General features: G+C 33.9%; 1 pseudogene; it reads left to right on the forward strand.

Annotated features, from left to right (window-relative positions):
* The first annotated feature begins 702 nt into the window (after positions 1-702).
* Positions 703-3,666, forward strand: LOC132309213 (uncharacterized; annotated as a pseudogene).
* The last annotated feature ends 3,593 nt before the right edge of the window (positions 3,667-7,259 follow it).

The raw sequence follows: 7,259 nt of genomic DNA on the forward strand, positions 1-7,259 counted from the left end.
TTTTCTCCATGTTCCTAAAAGTCGGCTCAAGTACAATTCCATAAACAAAAGACGAAGTCTTTTTAGAACTATATTTTAAAAATTCAAAGGTGATTTAACGCTTTGTTATGTATATTTTTTACCAATGTCCGAGTCAGTTCAAAGTTTACTACATAGAGGTCATGCAAAGCTGTTGAATCCCACCATATTGATTTTTAAAGACTACAAAATTCCCCGCTTTTACTTTTAGAATATCCCATCGATCAGTTGAACAAAAACAATTTCAATCACATATTTAAAAAAAATAAAAAGAAAAACAAAAGAAATTAGTACAGGAACTAAGAGAGAGAGAGAGAGAGAGAGAGAGATCTAGATTTCTTCTTTTAGGGATAACTACAATTTACGTCTTCAATAGTTTGAGTAACAATGACATTCTTGGTCATAAAATCTCAATCTTGTTTGTAAATGTCATGGTAATATTTATTAAAAACTCTTGTGCATAAAAGAATAAATATTTTATATTAAAAATAATAAAGCTACAATGGATATATTAGAATCATTTAATACTTTGGGGTCAAAGTCAATATTAAGAAATTCCTTAAACTAATAAAACTTATCAAAAATAAAAACTCATTTAACATTTAATAATATTAGTATGAGAAATGAATCATCTAAGATAAAAATCCATCTAACATTAAATAATACTGGGATGAGAAATAAATCATGGATTGCTGGTAAGATAACAACCCATATAACATTAAATAATATTACTATTTAGATACATTTTTTTTTTTATTTTACAATTTTTTTAATTTTAAAATAATAATTATTACTTTTAATTTAATATTAAATAATAAGGTCAAATTTAATATTTTACAACTAATTTAACGGGCCGGTCATGAGTTTAGGAGTAAATTGATATATTTTATTAATTTAGAGAACTTTATAATTTCATTAAGTTTCATGCACGATTTTAAAAGTATAAAAAAAAATTATGATTTTAACCCATATAAATATGTATTGTCACAGTTAGCGTTTAAGATTTTAATTACCAAAAAGTACCCGCTCAACCTCTTTAACTAAATAGTTCTGATAGTCAATCACATTGACTAGGTACATGCTATTACACAGTTTACCGAGTGTATTCCAAGCTGATGGCCTAGAACAAAGCTTGGTCTAGTGTTCTGCGTACATATTCGTTTATGTGTGCTTTCACGCGGTGTTTAATTGTAAATTTTTGTTACCCGAGCACTATAAATACAAACCCTTCCTATCTCACCAAGACATAACCAACAATTAATCTTGTTCTTGTTATTTTATCATCCATTTTGTAACTTCTCATTTCACTTTTATTCTCCCTCTCTAGAAAATTAACATCATGGAACTTGAGGAACCCATGTTGAAAAGACTTTTGGTATCCAAAAGTTGGAATGGAATCTGCAAATGAACAAGCAGTCCTCAAGTTTCTGATCATGATGCCGACGGCGGATTGGAATCGTTTAGGATGCTCGAAAATGATGTCCCGAGTGGCCCTCCGGAGATGAAACTAGCATGGTTGCGATCTCAAGTCATTGGCAGTGATGTGGAGTTCAACACTCCTTTTGGAAAACGTCGGCTTACCTATGCTGACTACACTGCTTCCGGCCGATGCCTTCACTACATTGAGAACTACATCGTCAACAATGTTCTTCCAATTTATGGTTAGTTATCATTTTTTATGTTTGTGGCCATTAACTTCTCTACTAAAATAAAATTAACATTTTTCGATTTGTACTGTTAATGGGGAATAGTCATACAAGTGACAGTTATGTGGGGCATCAAACTACAACAATGGTGCCTGAAGCAAGTAAGTATGTCAAGTCTTGCTTAGGGGGCAAAGATGAAGATGCAATCCTGTTTGTTGGCTCCGGCACAACGGCAGCCATTAAACGACTTCAAGAGGTTATGGGAATTGCTGTTGCATCAACTATGAAGAACAGGGTGTTGAATAGCCTTAGGGATGAAGAAAGATGGCTTGTTTTTGTTGGACCATATGAACACCACTCCAACCTCCTCTCGTGGCGCCAAAGCTTAGCAGAAGTTGTAGAGATTGGTCTAGATGAAAACGGCCTAATCGACATTAAATCTCTAGCACACCAACTTGAGTTATACCAGCAGACAAATCGTCCTATGTTGGGTTCTTTCTCAGCGTGCAGTAATGTCACCGGAATTTACACTGACACGCGCTCCCTTGCTTCACTTCTTCATCAATATGGTGCTTTTGCATGCTTCGATTTTGCTGCAAGGTACATAAATAGTTAGTTTGAGTTCTTATATTTCTCTATAGGAAAGAGTATTATTGATCAATTGTTGCCATTTGCTTTATAATTTATATGTGCAGTGGTCCTTATGTGGAGATTGACATGAGATCTGGGGAGGTAGATGGTTATGATGCAGTTTTCCGGAGTCCACATAAGTTTGTTGGAGGACCAGACACTCCTGGAATTCTTCTAATGAACAAGGTCGTCTATCAATTAGGATCTTCACCACCTTCGACGTGTAGTGGAGGAACTGTGAGCTTTGTCAACGGATATAGTGAAAAAGTATCAATGAGTCATCACCAGTTTGTCAATTTGTTATTCTCGATCTTTGTGCTAATTTGACAGACACACATACATATATGGTGTGTTTGAAAGCAAATAAATTCTCTATCAATCAACTCATATTTGAAATGTTTATCCTATAAGTTTGCTAATTAAATGACATGGGTAACAGGACACAATGTATTATGAAGACGTGGAAGAGAGGGAGGATGCTGGAACACCACCAATTATTCAGAAAATGAGAACAGCCATGGCTTTCTGGGTAAAACAATACATTGGCTACGAAGTGATCGAAATGCAAGAGCACAAATTCATAGAAAGAGCACTCGATAGACTTTTACCATATCCAAACATATGGATACTAGGAAATACTAGTGTAAGAAGGCAAGCTATCCTGTCCTTCCTTGTGTTCTGCACAACGAAATCATCCTTCGTTGACATGAAAAACAAAAGCTCCATAGATGGTAATGGAACGAGGTCAGACGGAGGAATTTCCATTTGGAGAGAGTCCGGAAGCATGAGAGACAAGCCCCTTCACGGCGCTTTTGTTGCAAAGCTCCTCAATGACTTGTTTGGTATCCAAGCTCGGGGTGGGTGCGATTGTGCTGGACCGTATGGTCACCATCTTCTCCATGTCAATGAGTCTCATTCACTTGCCTTCAAATCCACCATCCAGAAGGGTTACAATGGAGTGAAGCCAGGATGGACACGAATCAACTTTGCTTACCACATGTCGGTAAAAGAGTTCGAGTTCATTCTTGCTGCATTGGAATTCATAGCCATGTATGGCTAGAGATTCCTTGCACTCTACGACTTCAACTGGAAAACAGGCAATTGGACTTGCAAGAAGAAGGCATTCAAAGAGATTGAGGCAATCAAACAATGCACGCAAGAATTCAATAGTTTATTGATCACTCGTGCTTTGCAATTGACCAGTTTCGAAGACACTGAGGCAGATGTTGACAGCAACACTGTTGAGATGATCCACAAATATGTGTCTTACTTGGAGGCTGCTAAGAGAATTGCTCATTCTCTCCCAAAGTTTCCTCTTCATAGAAAAATTCCAAAAGAAATTGATCTTAACATTGTGCAGTTCAGAGTGTAATCTTAATCATCTTATTTTTTGTGCGCATATCGATTTATTCTTATAATGTACCATGAATTTTACTTTGATTTTATTTATTTTTATGTGATGCTTTTGCATCTTAAAGATATGTTATTCTTTTTGTAACAGAATAATAAATGAACAAAAAAATGGAACGTCGTGTTCCTTTTTTCCTCTGTTTTGTTGTATCGTTGCTTTTGGTTCTTTTTTTTTTTATATTTTATTTTAAATTGTTTTTATTGAATTATGTCCAAAAAGAAAAAATACAAAGTATAATTAACTTGATATTGTTAATAATTATTATATTAAATATAATATAAAATTTTGCACGGACTAAGTAAAAGGTTAACATGCAACCACTGCCTTAGTGACTCTCCTTCTGCCAGGAGCGTAGCCTTGGATTGGAGAGGATCTCTACAATTCTTTCATTTGAGTGACCTCCTTTATACAGACATTTCAACCTGAGGAAAAAAAAATATATATATATATATATATATATATATATATATATATATATATAGACATTTCTACCTAAGTTTTAGGCTATGTTTAGTGTCAGTGAATGAAATCAAATGAAGTGAGAATTGAATACTTTTATTTTCATTTTTTGGTAACTTAATTTAAAGTTGGAATGATAATTCTTGCCCATTCTCCGAGAATGGTAATTCCCACTAATTCATTTCACTTTTCAACTAAAAAAAATGACCATTCCATTTCCACTTTAAAAATAATAATAAATAAATAAATAAAGCATTTAATGAAATGTCGACAACATATATATATATATATATACATATTTATATATATTTTCACGAAAATAAGATGATGTTCTGTGTAACTAAACATGGAAATGAAAATTATCCATTCTCATTTTATTCTCTGATTTATTTCATTCCCACTTTATTTCATTCAATCACACCAAACTAGCTCTTAATGTAAAGGCCTTTGTTCATATTGTCCTTGGCCTTCTATTTCCTTGGTCCGCTGGCTTAGAGCTACCTTTTTCTTCTATAGGCATGGCCCACCCTCGTAGATTTTTATATATTTCAATACAATTTATTTGAAAAAGAAAAAAAACTTATCCAACGACTATTTTAAAAATTGGTTAAGATTAAATATCAATATAATACAAAAAACGACACAATATTTAAAACCTCAAATAAGGATCGACCTAGAACCTTCGGACCGACGGCACCCCTCTAGATCTGCATTTCTGTCTCTGATACGGCTTCTAGAAGTTTGATGTATTAGTTCTTTGTGTAAAAGTTCCTTCTCTCCTGTGTGTTGGAGTTCTCTGGTAATCGGAGTGTAGGAGTTTTATACTTCATTTTCTTTTGAATTCTTCCATCTTTGGTCTCTCCTGGTGAGAAATTAGTTTTGTTTTTGTAATTAAATGTTCTTCCTTCCCCATTACTATGGCCTCAAACTACTCCTAATTAAAATTTCATCTTTTCCTTTTGTTAGTGGCATATTGTTTTTCTACGACTTATGACGATGTTATTGGGGTGGTTCTAAATTTCATGCTATACTTTTTGGGGTTAATGCAAGAAACACCCATGAAATATATCTTTCATAGCATTTTTATCTCATATTTAAAAAATTGTGCAAAAAACACTCTCATTCTTTTTAATTTATGCGAAAACATCCATCAATTAATATAATACCCATTTTACCCTTTTACTCTTCAAAAAATGCCCAACTAATAAACCCAAAACTACAAATTTGACTCAGCCATCATGTCGCCGGTGGTATCACACTAATATATACATACACATATATAGTGATATATAGTGAGAGGATGTTGAGAGGAAGATTGGGAATTGGAGTTATATAAAGAGATCTGTGAAACCCATGAGTTGAGTTGTGGCAATGGAGGAGAAAGAAATAGTTTAAAATTTACACTGACTTTTTCCCATCGTCGTCCTCCTCCTCAAACTAATTCACTTCGCCGACTTCCTCATCTTCATCGGCAACTTCGCGGACTTCACCATTCTATCCATAGTTTGACTTCTTGATATCGGACAAAAAATGAAATAGAAGAACTGAAGCAGGATTTCGAAATCAAAGCAGCAAAAATCAGAGAGAATCACATATGTATTATATGTGTGTGTGTGTGTGTATATATATAGATATATATATACATATATATGTATTTCTAGCCCTAAAACTCGCAATTGCAAACTGTTCTTGAACTTCAACAATTGCATCACTATTGAACTGTGTTTGAATCATTTAGTTTTGAATCATCATATGTATATTAATCAGTTGTTCCGATCTATCTAATTAGCTTAATGATTTTTTTTTCTTTCAATCCATATATATATATAACTTATCTATTTTACAATCTATTCCGTGAAGAGCTAACTTTCCTTCAAATTCCTCCAGAAATGACCAATTATGGTAATCCCAATTTGGACCAAACAATCTGCCATCCTCTAAACCCATCCATTACCTGAAATCTTTAAATACCAATTTCTTTTTCCTCTTATCCTTTCGAAATAAAGCCATCCACCCCCCCCCCCCCCCCCCCCCTCTCTCTCTCTCTCTCTCTCTCTCTCCATATATATATAATATACATACACTTTCTCTGACAAGTTGAGGAACCAATTCTCTGATGGGTGTTGGGTTAGGATTAGAATTGTGTGGGTGGTGGTAGCAATGGTGGATGTTGTTGACACTAGTAGCTCAATGGTGGATGTCGCCGACACTAGGAGCTCGTCATTACTTTATCGTTGCTTGGGAACACACCGACGTGAACTGGGTTTTGGTAGTTAGAGCTTCATCAGAAAGAATGGAACTGGGTGGTGGTGGCGGCGACGATGGCGATGGTGGATGTCGCCGACACATGACTGCTCTTCTGACTCTTCTCTCTCTGCGGCGGCAACCACAGCCAACCCTTTTTTATTAATTTAACAAAATATTTTATATATATATATATTATCAAATGTGTTGCAAAGGGCATTTTAGTTCAATTTTTATAAATAGGATCTATTTGCACAAATGTCATGAGTGTTTTTTGCACTTGACCCATACTTTTTTGTGGGTCTAAAATCTCCTTCCTCTTTTGCTTCTACTGTCCTTACTATTGTGCATATTCTCAGTTATTTTTTTTCTATTGTATCATCACTTTCTCTACTTTTCTCTTGGTTTCTATTTAGGTGGTTGTCGAGTTGTTTGCTTTGTGTTGGTGTTCTGTATTCGATTTGTAGTAGTGGAAGTAAGGGACAGAGCTAGGATTTCAATTCAAATGGGATACAATTACAAAAATAAAAATAAAAAAAAATAAAAATTGATATAAGAGGCAAAAAGAAGAATTTTAAGAAGGAAAAAGAAAAAAAAAAATGAGATATATTTGAAAGAAAAAAAAAAATTAGATAATTTTTCATATATAAGAAAAAAAAAAATTAGATAAATTTTCATATTTTTCATATATAATTGTTGGAGGATCTCGTCAATTCTATTGGGCTGCCAAATTAAAAGTTAGTAAAAAAACGTTAATTCAATGGGACAAACAAAGACAATGCAATTCCAAATTAAAGATTGATGATGCTAAAAGACGATTTAAAGTAGTGCAAGAGCAGTTCAATAATTAT

The sequence above is a fragment of the Cornus florida genome, unplaced genomic scaffold (assembly GCF_030987335.1).
Source record: "Cornus florida cultivar Cherokee Brave unplaced genomic scaffold, ASM3098733v1 CherokeeBrave_3.0.0_Hap2_Chr05, whole genome shotgun sequence".
In the NCBI taxonomy this organism is placed as follows: domain Eukaryota; kingdom Viridiplantae; phylum Streptophyta; class Magnoliopsida; order Cornales; family Cornaceae; genus Cornus; species Cornus florida.